The sequence below is a fragment of the Schistocerca piceifrons genome, chromosome X (assembly GCF_021461385.2).
Source record: "Schistocerca piceifrons isolate TAMUIC-IGC-003096 chromosome X, iqSchPice1.1, whole genome shotgun sequence".
Classification (NCBI taxonomy): Eukaryota; Metazoa; Arthropoda; class Insecta; order Orthoptera; family Acrididae; genus Schistocerca; species Schistocerca piceifrons.
This window is the reverse complement of record NC_060149.1, coordinates 98,417,523-98,441,069: the sequence shown is the minus strand read 5'-3', so window position 1 is coordinate 98,441,069 and position 23,547 is coordinate 98,417,523.

Sequence of the window (23,547 nt, the reverse complement as noted above, 5' to 3'; positions counted from 1 at the left end):
CTCGTCCTCTACAATACTTCATATTAATATGCTCACACCAACTCTGATATACGCAGCACGTCATGGCTGGAAATATTAATCGTAAACTTTCTAAATCTCTACTTTTACGGGGATATCGCTATGAGGAGAAATCATATAAGCCGGCCGTATATTGATTACAAAAGATAGAATTCCCTTCCCAGTATACATATTGCTAATGGCCTCGAACCTCTCCTTTGTCTCACAATTAGTTCCTTCCCCTTCTGTAACATATAGGGAAAAAAACAATCGAAACAAGCTTGACAAGAAAGCCTTGCAAGTGTCTGTATAAGATGAAATCTCCTTATCGAGCAGTACGTTCTTGGGCTGCAGGCGGCAGCGGCGGCGGTATGCGTTACAACCTGTGGAATCACGCGGCTGAGTGCTCAGACACAGCGTATTGATCCTGTGCACCGTGCTGAGATCAAAGGAGGGAAAAAGTTGAGCACCGCCAGCCGCCAGCACTTCACGCGTCAGTACCGGCGCCCCGGGCTGACGTCACCGCCTCCTCAGTGCCGACCCTCGGAACGTCTTCAGCAGACAAATCGGAGTTGATCGCGTGGCGGGCAGACGGCGTGGCTGTGCGACCAACTGTTCTGCCAGGAAGCGCGCGCTTTACAGCTACAGCTGCGAAGCACAAAGCTCTGCAGGACTCTCCAAACACATTTCTACTAATGCCTCTGTGAATTTATTCCTGATGAACATCAGTGTTACAGACAATTTGACTATTCCCAGCGAATGAAGTATATGGATTTCCCACCGCTATAGATCGATTCCATTCTCACAGAATTATACAGAATTTGCAGAACTGAGGCAAGATTTCTGCGTCCCTCCCAGCTGGAAACGATTATCGGTAAATACGTAAACCAGTGTTTGGTACCAGTGCAATAGTACCATACAAACTGAGAGTCGTAAACAAACAAATACACAAGTATTTTGCATGATAGAGATCAGCATGAGAAGAAGATTATCAGTTTGAACTAAGAACATTAGAATCAGACAGAAAATACGACAAGAATGGAGTTTTAATCAAGAATCGAAAAATGATAAAACCATATCATCAAGTAAGTGTTCCAAAGTGTAGAAAAATATCGCTTATCAAAAATAATTTAGGTACACATATACATTCAAAATTGCTACAAATTCTATGAAAACATGTGTAAGCCAACTTTTAGGCCTACGTACAGTGTGTCCCAGAAAAAGTGGTCAATATCGGGCCTATGACAGGAACGATCATTCGAAGCAAAAAAGTTTACTAAACACGTGCTGTAAGATGAATACCTTAAGAGCTATGAGCGCTTTTCATCTTTGGTACTGCGAAACAAATCGCTTCTACGGCAAACTCTTTACTTTCCATATTTTGAGGGATGGTAGCATGCACCATAAGTACAATATAGTGTCCAGTAAATAGGGGCTCTAAAATGCATACCTTAGGAGGTATGAGCATTTGTTCGTCTTCACTACTGTGAAACACATTTCATCTACTCTGATAGCTTTTAAGGCCAGAAGTTCAGAGCCCATGTCTACTGGACAAGCTTTTCTTATTTTAGTCCAGACTACTTCTCCCAAAACAGGGAAATCCAAGAGCTTTCCGCAGAAGAGATTTGTTTCACAATACAGAAGTCGAAGAAACGTTCATAGCTCTTGAAGTATGTACTTTTGAGCCCATGTTCAGTAAAAATTTTTCCTTCGAATGATCTTTCCAGTCATATCTTTGAATACTGGCCATTCCTCCTGGGTCAACCAGTACTGAATTCTCGTTTTGAAAAGGACGTAAAGTCTATTCAGTTAATATAACAATAGATCACGTAAAAGAATTTTACACTAAAATACTCACAAATTATGAGATACCTCACCTAATCGTATTCATAAATGTCTGTCGTCGTAAGGTCACAAAACGCTCTATTCACAGCTGCTCGTTGCACCTGGCTTGTAGGTAATACATCATACGCTGCTGTATTGCTGGTAGCATAATTGGTAGAGTCATGCATGAGCCACCAGTGGAACACGCTGATCCAGCGTGAGCCACCGGTGTTACACGCAGGAATGAACGTGTTAAGCAGTAATTGCTTCCGCGCCCTGTAAACAATAAGAATGAGAAGAAACTCTAACATGTGGTACTATGCTAAGCACCCTGTGCCATGCTCGTCACAGTGGTTTGAAAAACATGTATGTAGATGACGATGTAGACGTGTTTGTGCTGCTGTAGAAAAGTTAGTTGTAGAAGGTAGGATAGTTGTTGCAATAGGTGACACGACTGTAGTGAGGAATCCAGTTGCGAGGAAAAGTGTGAGTTCAGTGAGACTCTTCCTTATTATCGTAGAACCTTTGCACACCACAAAATTATAGCAGAAGAAGAGGGAAGAATTGGAGCCCTTAAAGTGAGCTGAACAGCGCTAGGAATAAAACGGAAATATGAAGAATGAGGGGGGTTCACGAGAAGTGGGAACTAACAGAAGGAAAAAGGAGCTAGAGAAAGAGAACAGTAGGCCTGTCTGACATTTTGTCATTGGCCCAAAAGCATATGTGTCACGTTACCTTAGTCAGATAAGGATGAGTCTCCAGCAGATGTGTGTGAAACCAAGGCAGAACAGGATTTCAGTAGGAAACTAATGGTTTCAAGGAAAGCTGGAAATAAAAGGAAAGTCCTACTGTTAGGTAGTACTCATATATGAGCTGCGAGCGAGTTTTTGCTACAAAACAAGTAAAAACAGTCAAATGTCTCAAAGCACTATGGTACTTAACATCTGAGGTCATCAGTCCCCTAGACGTAGAACTATTAAAACCTAAATAACCTAAGGCCATCACACACATCCATGCCCGCGGCAGAATTCGAACCTGCGACCGTAGCAACAGCGCGGTTCCGGACTGAAGCGCCTAGAACCTCTCGGCCACAACGGCTGAGCAATGATTTTGCAAAGGAGGATCACGTTGTGATAGTGAGTGGGGCACAAAATATTAAAGACATGGATCAGTGCTATATTATCGAGAGTGTTCTGGTCAAGATAGATTCGGCATCGATTGATTGCTCCTGTTAGTCGGTTTAGCACTGAGTTGTATCGACTTGCACTCTTAGTTATGGGGTCGAACATGGCTCGGTTTCTGTTGACGTTGACAGGTAAGGTTTTATGAGTCATGCCGTACATCTCACAAGGGGAAGGCCTCAGACACGGCCAACAAGCGCACCTCATACTTGGCAGGTTACTTGTGTACCACCCAAAATGAAAGACTCTAGGTTATTTTGCTTCAACAGCCCTCTGAGTTTGAGAAAAGCACCACTACAGTTCATGAGACGCAATCGACAAAAAATTAACAGGATCTGCATATAAGTGGAAACTGAGCCTTTTTCGTCATCGTGTATGGGGTCTCCAAATGAATACTTTCCTAGAAGTCGAGGAAAGGAGTCGTTACGACAGCCACTTATGTGCCCATAACATAAGCGCTGTTCAATGAAAGCGCTGCTGGCATATCGGCTAAGGCACGTGGCTGAGGAGCAAAAAATCTGTGTTCGTTACTCAAACACATTTTGCAGCTTCTTCTTTTTTTGTGTGTTTCGAAACTAGTACGAATGAAAGGGTTAATAAGGTAATCAGTAAGAAATAATGAAAAAGGAAGGCAAATAAATTTCTCAAATGACTTGGATTAGTAAGAAATTCAAATTTTAAGCCTTGTTGTGTGAAAACGATTCCGCGTAATAACGTTGCGAATTCTTCAAAAGGGATCACAGACAACCGACCTCGCGATATGGCACAGAATTTTATTTAGAGGTTTCAGAATTGCTGTGTGCTTCTGGAAACCCAGCGGGAATTGCACAGACGAGCGGATGTAACAACGATCCATAGCATATTTTGTGATCACCTTCCAACACCGATTTTACGATGCTGTCTTATGCGTGTTTCACATTAAAATTAATTTCCGAAAAAAAAAATTCTTAAATGTAAACCGAAACTGTTTTCCGCTAAATATTCCGAAGGAATGTTGTATTAGTGTGAATATTACATTCATTACGTGTTTGTATTACAGTGAGTATATTTGTTTAGAGTGTTTATATGACAATTACCATCCACGCAATTTGTCGAAGGAATATGAGGACATGTAAAACAGTTACTGAAAGAGCCATTGTGAGGCAACCAGGATTACAATTTTAAATCCTTGCTAATCCAAGTCGTTTGAGAAATTTATTTGCTTACCTTGTCACTACTCCGTATTGATTACCTTATTAAATCTGCTATTTCTACCAATGTGGATACGGAAAAAATATAGATACGAAACTGCAGAATGCATTTCTGAATAAAACACGGGTTCTCTCCTCCCCAGCCAGATGCCTTGGTCGCTACAACACCTTCGCTTTCGTTGAACAGCATTTACTTTACGGCTACATAAGCAGCCGTCTTAACAGTTTCTTTCCTCGATTTGTAGGAAATATGCGTTTACGAGGCCCACGTATGATGATGAAAAATACTTTTTTCAATTACCTATCGATCCTGTAAATTTTGAGACGATTACGCGTCATGAACTTTGTGGGTGCTTTTCTAAAAAACGTGGTGGTATCGACCCATAATGTCTTACAGTTTTTCATTTTGCTTCGTACACAAGATATCTGCCAAACATGAGCCGAATCTGTTGTTGACCTTGTATAAAGGCTTACCTTTGTCGTGGGTAAGAATGGTTAGCTGAGTTGATAACAGTATCTGGAAGGGAAGCACTGGCACTCAATGGATTATACCTGTAATCATTGATGTGGGAGTAAGACTCTTCTTAGAGTAACTGCAAATATCTGGCTGTAAGCTTTAAACTAATTGAATATATATAATGAAATAATAAGGAAACAGGTGCATTTATTTTAAGCAACTGGTCGCTTTTATTTTATTACATGACACTACAGTTGCTGAAGATGGATAAAATACTGTAATTAAATATAGCTGAAAATTTTCAGCCTGAAACATGGGAAGATGAAAAGGAGGTTAAGTAAATCTATTGCGCCGAAATATTATACAATGGAATAAATTAACATCTGATATTTAGATGAACTGCAGCTTTTGAACGTTATTTGGCCAGTGGTATAGTAATGCTGGAAACAGACGGTTACGGATTAGCATCTAATTACTGCAGGTCAAGTATGGAGTCAGAAGAATGCCTCCTGGATTAGGAAGGAATATAAATGTAAAATCATCCACACTCTTCGATTTTACGTTGATCAGCATGTTGATGTTTGTGGTCCCGGAGTAGAATTTCAATTTAATAGTAATAATTACAAAATGTTGGGTTCCATCTTTTAATTTACAGTTATTCGTGATACTACTAAAACTTTTTAGCTTCCAAAAAGACTGAGGTAACACTAAGTGGAGATTCTTGTTTACTTTTCTTCCAGGATACCCATTTACGGGAGTGACTCGAAGACTTCTTAGGTAAGGGAACCCAGTACGTTGTCCACGTCGGTTAGTGGTCGTCAGAGACAAAAGTATCGTCACGAGTGTCTCAGGGAGATGTTATACGGCCAATATTATTTTCTACATACACGCACTAAAAGTAGTTTAGCATCACCCCGTTTCCCAGAACACCTGAAGATAGACGTTGCCTGTAGATATTGCATCACAGACACAGTCTCTTTGACTGTTCAGAGATATCACTAAACCCGTCCAAAGATGTAAACAACCATACATGAGCAGCGCCTGTTAGACAGCCGATCAGTTCCAGTTATTCCATCAGGAAGGAGGTACACGACTCGAGTTGTCTGTAGTTCAGCCATGCCTAAACGGTCAGTACCGCGGTTCGATCGCGTCCGTATTGTTACTTTGTGCCAGGAAGGGCTCTCAACAAGAGAAGTGTCCAGGCGTCTAGGAGTGAACCAAAGCGATGTTGTTCGGGCACGGAGGAGATACAGAGACACAAGAACTGTCGATGGCATGCCTCGCTCAGGCCGCCCAAGGGCTACTACCGCAGCGAATGACCGCTACCTAAGGATTATGGCTCGGAGGAACCCTGACAACAACGTCTCCATGTTTAATAATGGTTTCCGTGCAGCCACAGGACGTCGTGTTACGACTTAAACAGTGCGCAGTAGGTTGCATGATGCACAACTTCACTCCCGACGTCCATGGCGAGGTTCACCTTTGCAAGCACGACACCATGTAGCGTAGTACAGATGGTCCCAACAATATGCCGAATGGACCGCTCAGAATTGGCACCACGTTCTCTTCACCGATCAGTGTCGGATATGCCTTCAACCAGACAATCGTCGGAGACGCGTGTGGAGGCAATCCGGTCAGGCTGAATGCCTTAGACACACTGTCCAGCGAGTGCAGCAAGATGGAGGTTCCCTGCTGTTTTGCGGTGGCATAATGTGGGGGCGACGTACGCTGCTGGTGGTCATGGAAGGTGCCGCAACGGCTCTACGATACGTGAATGCCATCCACCGACCACGATACGTGAATGCCATCCACCGACCAATAGTGCAACCATATCAGCAGCATATCGGCGAGGCATTCGTCTTCATGGACGACAATTAGCGCCCCCCATCCTTAACGTCTTGTGAATTACTTCCTTCAGGATAACGACATCGCTCGACTAGAGTGTCCAGCATGTTCTCCAGACATGAAACCTATCGATTATTCCTGGGATAAATTGTTAGGGGCTGTGTATGGACGACGTGACCATCAATCACTTTGAGGGATCTACAGCGAAACGCCGTTGAGGAGTGGGATAATCTGAACCAACAGTGCCTTGATGAGCTTGTGGATAATATGCCACGACGAATACGGGCATCCATCAATGCAAAAGGACATGCTACTGGGTATTAGAGGTACTGGTGTGTACAGCAATCAGGACCACCACCTCTGAAGGTCTCGCTGATGGTACAACATGCAATGTGTGGTTTTCATGAGCAATAAAAAAGGCGGAAATGATGTTTATGTTGATCTCTATTCCTATTTTCTATGCAGGTTCCGGAATTCACGGAACCGCGGTGATGCAAAACTTTTTTTGATGTGTGTACGTAATTATCTGATGGACAGAGTGGGCAGCAGTGTTAGGCTGTTTGCTAATAATGCTGTGATGCACGGAAACGTGTCGTTGTTGAGTCACTATAGGAGGACCAATGATGGCTCAGACCAGATTTCTAGTTCGTGTGTAGAATAATTGGTATGAGCAGGAAAAACAATCCCGTAATCTTCAAATACAGCATCAGTTGTGTGTTTATTGACACAGTTGGTCGATTAAATAACTATACGTAATGTTGCAAAGCGATATTAAATGGAACGAGAATGTGTCGACTGTAGTAGGGAAGGCGAATGGTCGACATCGGTACACTGAGACAAGTTTAGGAAAATGTGGCTCATCAGCAAATGTCATCAGGTATAGGACACCTGTGCGACCCATTCTTGACTGCTGCTCGGATGTGTGGTATCCGCACCAGGTCAGATTGACGGAAGACCTCCAAGCAATTCAGAGGCGGGTTACTAGATTTGTTACGGTAGCTCGAATAATACGCAGTTATTAATCAGATTCTTCAGGAACTTATATGGGAATGGATTACATGTAGCAGCCAACAACAGTAAAATACAATGTTATGAAATCTTGACAGTGGTTTCGACGGTTTTAAAACCGCCTGCTCCAGAATATATTGTGAGTAGAACTACATCATCTACACCCAATGTGGGAGTCGTTGATTCTACGTAGCGCATGTCATCCACCCAACCACCATTTAATGTGACATGACTGACATATGGATGACATGTACAACACAATAGTTAACGACTCCCACATTACCTATAGCTAATGTGATTCTACGTCCAATATCTTCTGAAGAAGACGTATTTCACACCGACGAAAACATATTCACGGTTTAATAAACCTGTAATTTGCAATTGGTTGGCAGTTGTTTCTAACCCACTGATGCTCCTTCAACTACAGTTGCTGAAGCGCAGCCATGTCCAAAATCTAAAATGGGATTCCCTGGAGGGACGACGACCCTCTTTTCGAGGAACACTGTTGAGGAAATTTAGAGAAACAGCATCTGAATCTTTGCCGCTAACGTTCCTTTCGCGTGAGGATTACGAAGATAAGACAGGAGAAATTAAGCCTCGTGCGGAAGCATATAGACAGTGGTTTTTCCCTCACTTTATTTGCAAATGTAACAACAAAGGTAATGATTAGTAGTGGTACAGGGTACCCTCCGCCACGCACGGTACGTTGACTTGCAGTTTATGTAAGATGTAGATGTAGATCTAGACTCTGGAGCTATACTTGATTCCTTTGCCATCTGATATACTCTACCTCCCGACACTCAGTTTTCAGCAATAATGTTGGGAATCAGCAGCACTACTATTGATAATAGTTTTATGGAATGTAATCCGAGAGCTAAAGGGATCACAGTACAAAATGGAGAGCTAGTGACGTTTAATATCAGAGCGTATGATTTCTGATTTTCATAAATGATCTTCTACTTCACGTCACTGTAGCAACAATAGAGAGAAATCCTTTGCCTTCTGCAGAATACTCTCTTCTTAAGCTACTTTCACGCAGAGAAAAAGAGAAAAGTAGGAATTTACAATCTACATCTAAATGGTTACTCTGCAATTCACACTTAAGTGCTTGGCAGAGGGTTCATCGAACCTTATTCATACTACTTCTCTAGCATTACACTCTCGAATGGCGCGTGGGAAAAAGGAACACCTAAATCTTTCCGTTCGAGCTCTGATTTCTTTTATTTCATTATGATGATAATTTCTCCCTACGTAAGTGGGTGTCAACAAAATATTCACACATTCGGAAGAGAAAGTTGGTGATTAAAATTTCGCAAATACATCTCGCCGTAAAGAAAACTGCCTTTGTTTCAGGGACTGCCACCCCAACTCGCGTATCATATCAGTGACACTCTCACCCCTATTGCGCGATAACACGAAACGAGCTGCCCTTCTTTGTACTTTTTCGAAGTCCTCCGTCAATCCTACCTGGTAAGGATCCCACACCGCGCAGCAATATTCCAGCAGAGGACGGACAAGTGTAATGTAGGCTGTCTCTTTAGTGGGTTTGTCGCATCTTCTAAGTGTTCTGCCAACAAAGCACAGTCTTTGTTTCACCTTCTCCACAACGTTATGTATGTGGTCTTTCCAATTTAAGTTGCTCGTAATTGTAATTCCTAGGTATTTAGTGCACGCACTTAGACAAGATAGTTCCGAGCCATTTGAACCAATCTTCAAAGCACTGAGAAAAAAAAGGTAAGGTTGAAAGCAGAGTGAAATATTTCGTTGTCCTAGCGGGATTTAACCCCGCGACCCTACGGTTTCGGCAAGCGGTTGACTATTAGATCAACAGCCCCAACGTCTGTTTAGTGGTATCAAATAACAGAACGGTCTAGTGGTAGAACATTAATTTTTACAATACATCTGTCTTATTGTGCTGTCTTCTTTGGCTGGACTTAAAATGTAGGAGGCGCGACTAATGATTACGATCTGCTGCCTCTGCAGGTTCCGTAAAAAAATAAGGAAGGAAGATTTGAGTTTAAGGTCCCGTCGACAGCGAGGGCATCAGAGAAGGAGTACAGGGTCGGAATGATTCAAGAATGGAGAAGAAGTAAATCGGCCTTGCCCTCTCAACGGAACCATGCCAGCAATTGCCTGGTGCGTTTTAGGGGAATCACGTAAAACGTAAATATGGATGGCCGGACGTGAATCTGATCCGTCGTCCTTCCGTATGCGAGTCTAGCGTGTCAATAAACGTATGACAAGATCAGCGTTGACATATAGTACCACTAATTTTGCATTTCTTCCAGCTATTTACTAACGGTGAACCATTCTTACAGGTACCCAGAATTAACCTGAGGACAGCAGCTGTCGAATGCGTCTCATGTCTTTCAGCCAAGTCCCATATAATTTCTCGTAACATCTGCACAAGATTTTTACGGGTTATAATGACCCCTTACAAACATAGTAGGTCGTTCTGAGTTTTATGCTGTGCTCCTTCCGTAGCCCTAATTTACCGCCCACATGCTGATGCAATACTTGTAATATTACACACAAGGTGATAAAACAGAGAGAAAGAGATAATTTTATTAATGCAGTACGGCAGAGTAATAAAATTTAAATGTGTTTTATACACTCCTGGAAATTGAAATAAGAACACCGTGAATTCATTGTCCCAGGAAGGGGAAACTTTATTGACACATTCCTGGGGTCAGATACATCACATGATCACACTGACAGAACCACAGGCACATAGACACAGGCAACAGAGCATGCACAATGTCGGCACTAGTACAGTGTATATCCACCTTTCGCAGCAATGCAGGCTGCTATTCTCCCATGGAGACGATCGTAGAGATGCTGGATGTAGTCCTGTGGAACGGCTTGCCATGCCATTTCCACCTGGCGCCTCAGTTGGACCAGCGTTCGTGCTGGACGTGCAGACCGCGTGAGACGACGCTTCATCCAGTCCCAAACATGCTCAATGGGGGACAGATCCGGAGATCTTGCTGGCCAGGGTAGTTGACTTACACCTTCTAGAGCACGTTGGGTGGCACGGGATACATGCGGACGCGCATTGTCCTGTTGGAACAGCACGTTCCCTTGCCGGTCTAGGAATGGTAGAACGATGGGTTCGATGACGGTTTGGATGTACCGTGCACTATTCAGTGTCCCCTCGACGATCACCAGTGGTGTATGGCCAGTGTAGGAGATCGCTCCCCACACCATGATGACGGGTGTTGGCCCTGTGTGCCTCGGTCGTATGCAGTCCTGATTGTGGCGCTCACCTGCACGGCGCCAAACACGCATACGACCATCATTGGCACCAAGGCAGAAGCGACTCTCATCGCTGAAGACGACACGTCTCCATTCGTCCCTCCATTCACGCCTGTCGCGACACCACTGGAGGCGGGCTGCACGATGTTGGGGCGTGAGCGGAAGACGGCCTAACGGTGTGCGGGACCGTAGCCCAGCTTCATGGAGACGGTTGCGAATGGTCCTCGCCGATACCCCAGGAGCAACAGTGTCCCTAATTTGCTGGGAAGTGGCGGTGCGGTCCCCTGCGGCACTGCGTAGGATCCTACGGTCTTGGCGTGCATCCGTGCTTCGGTGCGGTCCGGTCCCAGGTCGACGGGCACTTGCACCTTCCGCCGACCACTGGCGACAACATCGATGTACTGTGGAGACCTCACGCCCCACGTGTTGAGCAATTCGGCGGTACGTCCACCCGGCCTCCCGCATGCCCACTATACGCCCTCGCTCAAAGTCCGTCAACTGCACATACGGTTCACGTCCACGCTGTCGCGGCATGCTACCAGTGTTAAAGACTGCGATGGAGCTCCGTATGCTACGGCAAACTGGCTGACACTGACGGCGGCGGTGCACAAATGCTGCGCAGCTAGCGCCATTCGACGGCCAACACCGCGGTTCCTGGTGTGTCTGCTGTGCCGTGCGTGTGATCATTGCTTGTACAGCCCTCTCGCAGTGTCCGGAGCAAGTATGGTGGGTCTGACACACCGGTGTCAATGTGTTCTTTTTTCCATTTCCAGGAGTGTAGATGATACGTTATCAATTTTTGGAACTCCAATATTCATACAGTATTTCTGTTGTATCTCTTTACATTACGATGATAGTGAAGCAATTGCAATCAATAATTTAGCCACTCCCCATTTTGGGGAAATCATTTCCCCTATTGTTGCTCAGAAACGTTAAAAATATGGCAACTGTCAGGTCAGTGCTGTTCCTTCTGAATTCACGTTGCATAGATCTTTGACTACAGAAAAGAGAGCAAATGTATTCCTTACCTTATCTTATTGCTGGACGCTTATCTGTTAAGGGAACCCAGCAAGAGCAAAAACCTCCCTCTGGTCATTCCGCTCCGATTGGACGACACTATTTATCTCGAGTAGTCTAGTTATAGACCACTCACAATCGACACATAATTAAGTGCTATGTTGTCTGACATTCCATGCAGAGGGTTTACTCACTTAACAGACCAGTAGATATAATGAACGACAGTACTCCACACACTTGATAAGCATTTCATTACTCACGGGACAGTCACTATTCGTAATTTTCTTGCTCAGTTCCAATTTGTGTTCCTTGTTAAGATGTTTAACGTCCTTTATCTTCGTAGATATTTAACTGGGGACTGTTGTCAGTAGGAAATATCTTCGATGAAAATGTTCTGCTTCGTATCATACACTCAATCATTTAGTCGAAAGTTGATTTCGGTTGCACATTTCTTCGCATTCACTGATATATCTTATTTACCAGTATCCGGGTCAGAAATATGAGAATCTCTATAGACGCATCTGATAAAATTAGCCATCTCCCCAATACCCATCACCGTGCCATATACACTCCTGGAAATGGAAAAAAGAACACATTGACACCGGTGTGTCAGACCCACCATACTTGCTCCGGACACTGCGAGAGGGCTGTACAAGCAATGATCACACGCACGGCACAGCGGACACACCAGGAACCGCGGTGTTGGCCGTCGAATGGCGCTAGCTGCGCAGCATTTGTGCACCGCCGCCGTCAGTGTCAGCCAGTTTGCCGTGGCATACGGAGCTCCATCGCAGTCTTTAACAGTGGTAGCATGCCGCGACAGCGTGGACGTGAACCGTATGTGCAGCTGACGGACTTTGAGCGAGGGCGTATAGAGGGCATGCGGGAGGCCGGGTGGACGTACCGCCGAATTGCTCAACACGTGGGGCGTGAGGTCTCCACATTACATCGATGTTGTCGCCAGTGGTCGGCGGAAGGTGCACGTGCCCGTCGACCTGGGACCGGACCGCAGCGACGCACGGATGCACGCCAAGACCGTAGGATCCTACGCAGTGCCGTAGGGGACCGCACCGCCACTTCCCAGCAAATTAGGGACACTGTTGCTCCTGGGGTATCGGCGAGGACCATTCGCAACCATCTCCATGAAGCTGGGCTACGGTCCCGCACACCGTTAGGCCGTCTTCCGCTCACGCCCCAACATCGTGCAGCCCGCCTCCAGTGGTGTCGCGACAGGCGTGAATGGAGGGACGAATGGAGACGTGTCGTCTTCAGCGAGGAGAGTCGCTTCTGCCTTGGTGCCAATGATGGTCGTATGCGTGTTTGGCGCCGTGCAGGTGAGCGCCACAATCAGGACTGCATACGACCGAGGCACACAGGGCCAACACCCGCCATCATGGTGTGGGGAGCGATCTCCTACACTGGCCGTACACCACTGGTGATCGTCGAGGGGACACTGAATAGTGCACGGTACATCCAAACCGTCATCGAACCCATCGTTCTACCATTCCTAGACCGGCAAGGGAACTTGCTGTTCCAACAGGACAATGCACGTCCGCATGTATCCCGTGCCACCCAACGTGCTCTAGAAGGTGTAAGTCAACTACCCTGGCCAGCAAGATCTCCGGATCTGTCCCCCATTGAGCATGTTTGGGACTGGATGAAGCGTCGTCTCACGCGGTCTGCACGTCCAGCACGAACGCTGGTCCGACTGAGGCGCCAGGTGGAAATGGCACGGCAAGCCGTTCCACAGGACTACATCCAGCATCTCTACGATCGTCTCCATGGGAGAATAGCAGCCTGCATTGCTGCGAAAGGTGGATATACACTGTACTAGTGCCGACATTGTGCATGCTCTGTTGCCTGTGTCTATGTGCCTGTGGTTCTGTCAGTGTGATCATGTGATGTATCTGACCCCAGGAATGTGTCAATAAAGTTTCCCCTTCCTGGGACAATGAATTCACGGTGTTCTTATTTCAATTTCCAGGAGTGTATAACAAACCATATCTTGAGATTACTGAATCTTGCGATATCCCTTTATTTGCTGTGATGTGTGTGCCAATTTTCGAATATACAGTATTCCATTCACGTTTTTCCATAATTATGCATTGCATTACTGAAATGCCTAAATTCCATGTTGTCCAAATTCGGTTTATTACATACCAATATTTTACAAGTTTCTGTGATGTCCTACGAAAATTATTTGTTCTATAAATTTCACGATAAAGTACAAAATACAACCAATTATTTATTTCTGTGTCATTAAACTCATGACAATATCATTAACAAAAGATGACACATATTTATGATTAATTTACATACTTAATTATTGTGAAGTTTGTGTCGTGGCTTAATTTAGAAAAGTACTTAATACATTTTAATACTCACATAGGCATCTTTTAATTCTATTACACTTCTAAAAGTTTTTCATTTATATAAAAATTTTATTTTATTCATATCTGTCTTTACTCTGAAAACTGGGAATGACTCTGTAGATAGTTTGACTACCATAACAATCCATATGTTTTAGAAGGAAGTATGTTTCATTTATATACCATAAAATTCGCGTCATAGACTACACTTCATTACTTGTATTCAGTTAGTTCAGTTGGCAACCAACCTCAGGGTAGTCTATCTTAGTAAGCTCTTAGAACAATTAGATACTGCGCAATTAGACTTTGTTTGAACATTACGATATAGTGTACACGAAAATATTTATGAGTTACGTGAATATATTATCTGTGAAGAGTGAACTAAAAATGAAAAGGGTTAATACCATGCATTCAAATCTTGATTTTTACCCACGAAAACAATTTAGGTCAATTACAGTTTCATCCATGTTTTGAAATGGAAGCCAACCTTGGACGCTGAAGCCATATTCAAGTTAAGTAGTGGTCATGTATGAGACCTGAGTTTCTCCCGGTGTATAAGATGTTCAAATAACGGGTGACGTCGCCTAGAACCATCAATATTTTAACACATACACACACACACACACACACACACACACACACACACACACACTGTAAACACTGGCGCCACCACGCAACAAAAGATGACATACGGCAGAAGTTGTCGAAAGTAAAAATTACTAAACAACTGGTCCAGTCACGCAGTTTTCAGCAGTGGTGTTGGGAATTAGCAGCACTGCTATTGATAATAGTTTTATGCAAAGTAATCCCATAGCTAACGGGGTCACAGAACAAAATGCAGAACATAGGATTTATGATTTTCGTAATTGATCTTCTACTTTGATTTTCAGATGATACAGATTCTGTCTTTTTGCAGATGATACAGGCACACATATGAATAAAAAGTGATACCAATTCCCTTTCTCAATAGGCAGCTAACGAAATATGTGAAAACATCAACAGATGGTTCACGGCAAATGGATTATTTCCAAACAGAATTTTCATTCTACAGTGGAGTGTGGACTGATATGAAACTTGTTGAAATGGCTCTGAGCACTATGGGACTTAACATCTGAGGTCATCAGTCCCCTAGAACTTAGAACTACGTAAACCTAACTAACCTAATGACATCACACACATCCATGCCCGAGGCAGGATTCGAACCTGCGACCGTAGCGGTCGCGCGGTTCCAGGCTGAAGCGCCTAGAACCGCTCCGCCACTCCGGCCGGCTATGAAACTTGTTTCACGGCTAAAACTGTGTGGTGGTAGGAGACTGGCGGGAGTAAGGAAGTGAGGTCAGGTTGCGAGTCGCGGTTGTATAGCTCAGCATTTACCCGCCAAAGGCAAACGTCCAAGATTCGAGTCCCACTGTGGCACGCAGTTTTAATCTCCCAGGAACTTTCAAATGGATTATCATTCTATTTTGGCAACCCACAGTGTATACAGTTTAGTACTTCTCACAAACCACCATATGGTATAAAAATAGGCTAATCAAGCAGTTAAATACAAGAAATACATAGTTTTACGTTTCGGGACTGCGGACGTATCAGAATCTTGACTGGAAAAGTTATTGCCTGGAATTAATGAACAACGTTAATTCAACTATACGGTACATATTAACATCGCCATAGGGGAGTTAAAACCAAGGACAGTATTATGTTCTACATAGTTCCTTCCAATAATGAAATATGGTATCATTTTTGTTGTAACACAACTTACAGTGATCATATATTCAAAATACAGGACCATGTCATGAGAACTATTAGATTCTGCTGAGACGTCTTCAAAATACTTAGTATTTCGACAAATGAAAATAATGTGTATATTCGTTAACGACCTTCGTTGTCACTAAGATTTCACTTTTCTCAACAAATAGTGAAAAGCATTAATGTAACAGAAGAACCAAAAACATCTACAAAATAATATTTCTTATAGTTAAGCAAGGATGAAACCACAGCCGTAATTTTTCCCGAGGGCATGCAGCTTTACTGTATGGTTAAATGATGATGGCGTCCTCTTGGGTAAAATATTCCGGAGGTAAAATAGTCCCCCATTCGGATCTCCGGGCGGGGGCTACTCAAGAGGACGTCGTTATCAGGAGAAAGAAAACTGGCGTTCTACGGATCGGAGCGTGGAATGTCAGATCCCTTAATCGAGCAGGTAGGTTAGAAAATTTAAAAAGGGAAATGGATAGGTTTCAGTTAGATATAGTGGGAATTAGTGAAGTTCGGTGGCAGGAGGAACAAGACTTATGGTCAGGTGAATACAGGGTTATAAATACAAAATCAAATAGGGGTAATGCAGGAGTAGGTTTAATAATGAAAAAAAAAATAGGAGTGCGGGTAAGCTACTACAAACAGCACAGTGAGCGCATTATTGTGGCCAAGATAGACACGAAGCCCACGCCTACTACAGTAGTACTAGTTTATATGACAACTAGCTCTGCAGATGATGAAGAAATTGATGAAATGTATGATGAGATAAAAGAAATTATTCAGGTAGTGAAGGGGGACGAAAATTTAATAGTCATGGATGACTGGAATTTGAGAGTAGAAAAAGGGAGAGAAGGAAACATAGTAGGTGAATATGGATTGGGGCTAAGGAATGAAAGAGGAAGCCACCTGTTAGAATTTTGCACAGAGCATAACTTAATCATAGATAACACTTGGTTCAAGAATCATAAAAGAAGGTTGTATACATGGAAGAATCCCAGAGATACTATAAGGTATCAGATAGATTATATAATGGTAAGACAGAGATTTAGGAACCAGGTTTAAAGTTGTAAGACATTTCCAGGGGCAGATGTGGATTCTGATCACAATCTATTGGTTATGAACTGTAGATTAAAACTGAAGAAACTGCAAAAAGGTGGGAATTTAAGGAGATGGGACCTGGATAAACTGACTAAACCAGAAGTTGTACAGAGTTTCATGGAGAGCATAAGGGAACAATTGACAGCAGTGGGGGAAAGAAGTACAGTAGAAGAAGAATGGGTAGCTCTGAGGGAGGAAATAGTGAAGGCAGCAGAGGATCAAGTAGGTAAAAAGACGAGGGCTAGTAGAACTCCTTGGGTAACAGAAGAAATATTGAATTTAATTGATGAAAGGAGAAAATATGAAAATGCAGTAAATGAAGCAGGCAAAAAGGAATACAAACGTCTCAGAAATGAGATTGACAGGAAGTCCAAAATGGCTAAGCAGGGATGGCTAGAGGATAAATGTAAGGATGCAGAGGCATATCTCACTAGGGGTAAGATAGATACTGCCTACAGGAAAATTAAAGAGACCTTTGGAGAGAAGAGAACCACTTGTACGAATATCAAGAGCTCAGATAGAAACCCAGTTCTAAGCAAAGAAGGGAAAGCAGAAAGGTGGAAGGAGTATATAGAGGGTCTATACAAGGGCGATGTCCTTGAGGACAATATTATGGAAATGGAAGAGAATGTAGATGAAGATGAAATGGGAGATACGATACAGCGTGAAGAGTTTCACAGAGCAATGAAAGACCTAAGTCGAAACAAGGCCTCGGGATTAGACAACATTCCATTAGAACTACTGACGGCCTTGGGAGAGCCAGTACTGATAAAACTCTACCATCTGGTGAGCAAGATGTATGAAACCGGCGAAATACCCTCAGACTTCAAGAAGAATATAATAATTCCAATCCCAAAGAAAGCAGGTGTTGACAGATGTGAAAATTACAGAACTATCAGATTAATAAGCCACAGCTGCAAAATACTAACACGAATTCTTTACAGACTAATGGAAAAACTGGTAGAAGCTGACCTCGGGGAAGATCAGTTTGGATTCTGTAGAAATATTGGAACACGTGAGGCAATACTGACCTTACGACTTATCTTAGAAGAAGGAAAAGAAAGGCAAACCTACGTTTCTAGCATTTGTAGACTTAGAGAAAGCTTTTGACTATGTTGACTGGAATACTCCTTTCAAATTCTAAAGGTGGCAAGGGTAAAATACAGGGAGCGAAAGGCTATTTAAAATTTGTACAGAAACCAGATGGCAGTTATAAGAGTCGACGGGCATGAAAGGGAAGCAGTGGTTGGGAAGGGAGTGAGACAGGGCTGTAGCCTCTCCCCAATATTATTCAATCTGTATATTGAGCAAGCAGTAAAGGAAACAAAAGAAAAATTCGGAGTAGGTATTAAAATCCATGGAGAAGAAATAAAAATTTTGAGGTTCGCCGATGATATTGTAATTCTGTCAGAGACAGCAAAGGACTTGGAAGAGCAGTTGAACGGAATGGACAGTGTCTTGAAAGGAGGATATAAGATGAACATCAACAAAAGCAAAACGAGGATAATGGAATGTAGTCGAATTAAGTCGGCTGATGCTGAGGGAATTAGATTAGGAAATCAGACACTTAAAGTAGTAAAGGAGTTTTGCTATTTGGGGAGCAAAATAACTGATGATGGTCGAAGTAAAGAGGATATAAAATGCAGATTGGCAATGACAAGGAAAGCGTTTCTGAAGAAGAGAAATTTGTTAACATCGAGTATATATTTAAGTGTCAGGAAGTCGTTTCTGAAAGTATTCGTATGGAGTGTAGCCATGTATGGAAGTGCATAGACGATAAATAGTTTGGACAGGAAGAGAATAGAAGGTTTAGAAATGTGGTGCTACAGAAGAATGCTGAAGATTAGATGGGTAGATCACATAACTAATGAGGAGGTATTGAATAGAATTGGGGAGAAGAGGAGTTTGTGGCACAACTTGACGAGAAGAAGGGACCGGTTGGTAGGACATGTTCTGAGGCATCAAGGGATCACAAATTTAGTATTGGAGGGTAGCGTGGAGGGTAAAAATCGTAGAGGGAGACCAAGAGATATATACACTAAGCATATTCAGAAGGATGTAGGTGGCAGTAGATACTGGGAGATGAAGAAACTTGCACAGGATAGGGTAGAATGGAGAGCTGCATCAAACCGGTCTCAGGAATGAAGACCACAACAACAACAACATATAGTTAAGTCATTTCACTGAGTTGTACATAAAAAGTTTACGTCTTTGATTTCTTACTACAGCTCAGAGACTCCTCTTAACGACACCTTTGGCATATAAGTAGTGCAGTTAATACATACATTGATACTCTAAATTTACCCATTAGCATCTTCCGAGGAAAATATCGTTTGTCTGTGACAAACGTGGACCTATCTTGTTACTTTGTAACACAACTTCTACAATATTAATCAATTTTTTTACGTATTTAGTTCTTGAGAAGATTAATTAAGATATGAGGCCTAATATAAATTTAAAATTTGTATTCTCAATAAGAGAAAATTTTACTGCACAATGTGGAGACTTTAACTCGTTTATTCACTGACCACTTCATTACCAATATGACTAGACAGACCATCGGAGTAAATGGCCTAGATGGTGACTTAAGCGTCCTGAAGCTTCCAGATGTAAGAATATAAGCTACTGGGAAATTATTGGGTGGTTTCTCTGCCAGGAATGGCGACACGACCCTGTGTCCCAAAACAGCCCAACCTATTTCTCCATATTACGTAATCATCGTCGTGGAAAAGGAAATATTGCTATACTTGCTAAATATTTCCACATTTATTGAAAGCTGCACTACACCTCAAAATGACACAAATACATGACTGTTTTTCAACATAGCCACCAAGTTTCCGTAAACAACGGACGGCACCTTCCACCAATCGATCAATTCTTAGATGATAGAAATCCGCTCCTCGGTCACGGAGTTATTCGAGAATCTCTGTGTGAACGTCCTCGTGGATGGAAAATACCTTTCCCCTCAAGATGATCTTTCAGCTTGCTGAAAAGATAGAAAATCCACGGCGCGAGATCTGGACTTCCCGATGAGCATCACACACATCTGTGCAGCATTGGCCATATTGTTGGCACCATTTCGTTACACTTCGATGCGACTTTACGTTTGATCAGTATACCACTAGAATTTCACAGTGAATCTGTGTACAGTTTAGAGGTTTTCCGCACAAGAATCGTACTGTCATGTTTTACTTCACCTGTGGAGTACGTTGCCAGTTGTCGCCACCATTCACTCGCACACTGTGATGCACCTGTTACTCGTCCCACAGCAAAACTGTGTCTGCAGGAAACCTGGAACATGTATTCCTTTATGACATTGCGCCACTCTTGTTGCGTAGTGGTCTTAGTGTGGGACCACACAGGTAACTTAATTTCTGTGTCCCGTCGTAGTACTTTTTGGATAGAATACTATATGTTCAAAAATACAGCAGATACAAAAATGTGAACATGAGAGAGCGCCATGTAGACTGTTCCGGCTCCCACCTAGAGATACAAACGGAGAACGAATTTAAGGTTTAGTGAATAAAGCCGCTGCGTCAGGAAACGTCCTTCAGATGAGGTGAGAGCAGTAAACAGCTGCAGCCTGTCGACTACTTTACTAATGGGTGGGAAAAAGTATTTGCTGTAATTTTAATTGGCAGTAATTTTTTCCATAATTTCTTGATTGCACAGCACTTAGGATCAAAAGGCTCGGAATTGCCTGACTAAGTGCGTGCACTTCTGGCCAAGACTGAAATTTCCAACTTTCCTCTCTTTCCGAGATCAGTTAAATCTGCGCGGAAGTAGCTCAAGGAGAGAGTATTCTGCTTATGGCGAAGGATTTCTCTCTGTTCTTGCTACACTGTCGTGAACTTTTTCACTGATATTTCACACAGCCGAACCACATACTGTGATGGTATCCGTTAGGGTATCATACTTAAAATGCTAACGAGATTATATTGTTACTTATAGAGAAAAGATATTTAGTAATAATAGAAATAATCCAGTGTGACTAAATGGCCTGGGGGAATCAAACTGGAGTTCACTAGGACTATATGTGTGTACTTAACCTACCCGTGTAATGTTATCGGGAAAAGGGTACCTACAGTTTGACGTGGAATTCAAATATCTCCATCTACATCTACATCCGTACTCCGCAAGCCACCTGACGGTGTGTGGCGGAGGGTACCTTGAGTTCCTTTATCGGTTCTCCCTTCTATTCCAGTCTCGTATTGTTCTTAGAAAGAAGGATTGTCGGTATGCCTCTGTGTGGGCTCTAATCTCTCTGATTTTATCCTCATGGTCTCTCCGCGAGATACACGTAAGAGGGAGCAATATACTGCTTGACTCCTCGGTGAAGGTATGTTCTCGAAACTTCAACAAGAGCCGGTACCGAGCTACTGAGCGTCTCTCTTGCAGAGTCTTCCACTGGAGTTTATCGATCATCTTCGTAACGCTTTCGCGATTACTAAATGATCCTGTAACGAAGCGCGCTGCTCTTCGTTGGATCTTCTCTATCTCTTCTGTCAACCCTGTCTGGTACGGATCCCACACTACTGAGCAGTATTCAAGCAGTGCGCGAACAAGCGTACTGTAACCTACTTCCTTTGTTTTTGGATTGCGTTTCCTTAGGATTCTTGCAATGAATCTCAGTCTGGCATTTGCTTTGCCGAGGACTAATTTTGTCTGGTCATTCCATTTTAAATCACTCCTAATTCCAACTCCCAGATAATTTATGGAATTAACTGCTTCCAGCTGCTGACCTGTTATATTGTAGCTAAATGATAAGGGAACTTTCTTTCTTTGTATTCGCAGCACATTACACTTATCTACATTGAGATTCAATTGCCATTCCCTGCACCACGCGTCAATTCGCTGCAGATCCTTCTGCATTTCAGAACAATTTTCCATTGTTACAACCTCTCGATATACCACAGCATCATCCGCAAAAAGCCTCTGGGTTATCTTCACATCATTGAGAGATGAAGGAAAGATTAAAAGCAGAGTGAAATGTTTCATTGATTGACTAATAGATCACCAGGATCGACGTCTACTTGGTGACATCAAATAACTGAACGGTCTAGTGGTAGTACATTAATTTTTGCAGTATATCTCTCATATCGTGCAGTCTCCTATGTCTAGAGTAGACCTAAATTATAGGAGGTGCGTGCGACTGACGATTACGATCTTACGCCTCTGCATGTAAGGAAGGAGCACAAGGTCGCAATGATTCAAGGATTGGGAAGTAAATCGGCCTTGCCCTTTCAAAGCATTCATCCCAGCACTGGCCTGGAGCGTTTCAAGGAACTCACGGGAAACCGAAATATGGACGGCCGGAAGCGAATTTGAACCATCGTCCTCCCTCTGACGCTCCACTCCTTTTCACATTCGTCAGACATCAGCAAAAACACCCTGTGAGTGCGTTAGCGTCACTAGAATGAATTTCTAGTGTTAGGAGTGGACTCTTATTCTATGTCAGACCACATCGGTGTTTAGCTGTACAAAATTTGTTTAATTTCTATGTTGTTGTCATAGAAGAACATGGGTTTACATAGGCTATGTCATGACAATTTCAGTACTGTTGGTAAAATAACTTATTATCTCCTGATTAGCAGAAATAACCCTGAACACAACAATATCAAATTTAAATAGAAGAGCCGGCCGCGGTGGTCTAGCGGTTCTAGGCGCGCAGTCCAGAACCGCGCGACTGCTACGGTCGCAGGTTTGAATCCTGCCTCGGGCATGGATGTGTGTGATGCCCTTAGGTTAGTTAGGTTTAAGTAGTTCTAAGTTCTAGGGACTGATGACCACAGATGTTAAATCCCATAGTGCTCAGAGCTATTTGAAACATTTTTTAAATAGAAGGTTCTCTACCTGAATTTTCTTGCTTTTTGACAATGAAGCATTATCTGAGTTAGTCAATATTACGACAAATCATCCGATTCTGATTCTAAGTTCAGTACTATTTAGGATAACAATCAATCCTACAGAGGATGGTTAGTTTTTGTGACGAGATAAGCAGAAGACTACTGAAGTTTTCTCATGTTTACAGTGTACTCACGGTGGTAATCCAATTTTACGTCTCTGCTAGCGGTATTTACCTTTGGGTGCGACGTGCTGTCGGCTGCATGGCAGCTCTCGCCCTCTGAAAATCCTGTTAAAAATCTAATCAAAATCAGTACTGATTTTATCAGCTGAAACTGTCCTATGTTCCTCGTTAGGCGAGAAAACATGCACTCATACCTAATTTGGAAAATATGTCATTATACACATGCATAGATGGAGCAGTGTGCATACTTCAACGCCCTCTCAGTTCTCACAAGAACAATTAACTACGTGGTTGTTTCGTTTCTCCGCTATCGCAGCTGAACCACTCTTCAGCTAATTTCTAGCTGAATGTCAGCCAAAGTGAACTCAGTGTTCACAAAGAAATTCCTCTTTTGGCGTCGTACAGAACGTGATGTACCCTCTTCTACACTTGACGCTGGTTCAGAGGAGAGTCCCCCGAGGTTTTCGGTATTGTGTCTTTCGTAGCAAACTGTCCCCCACCTGTGTCCTTTCGTGCTTCACGT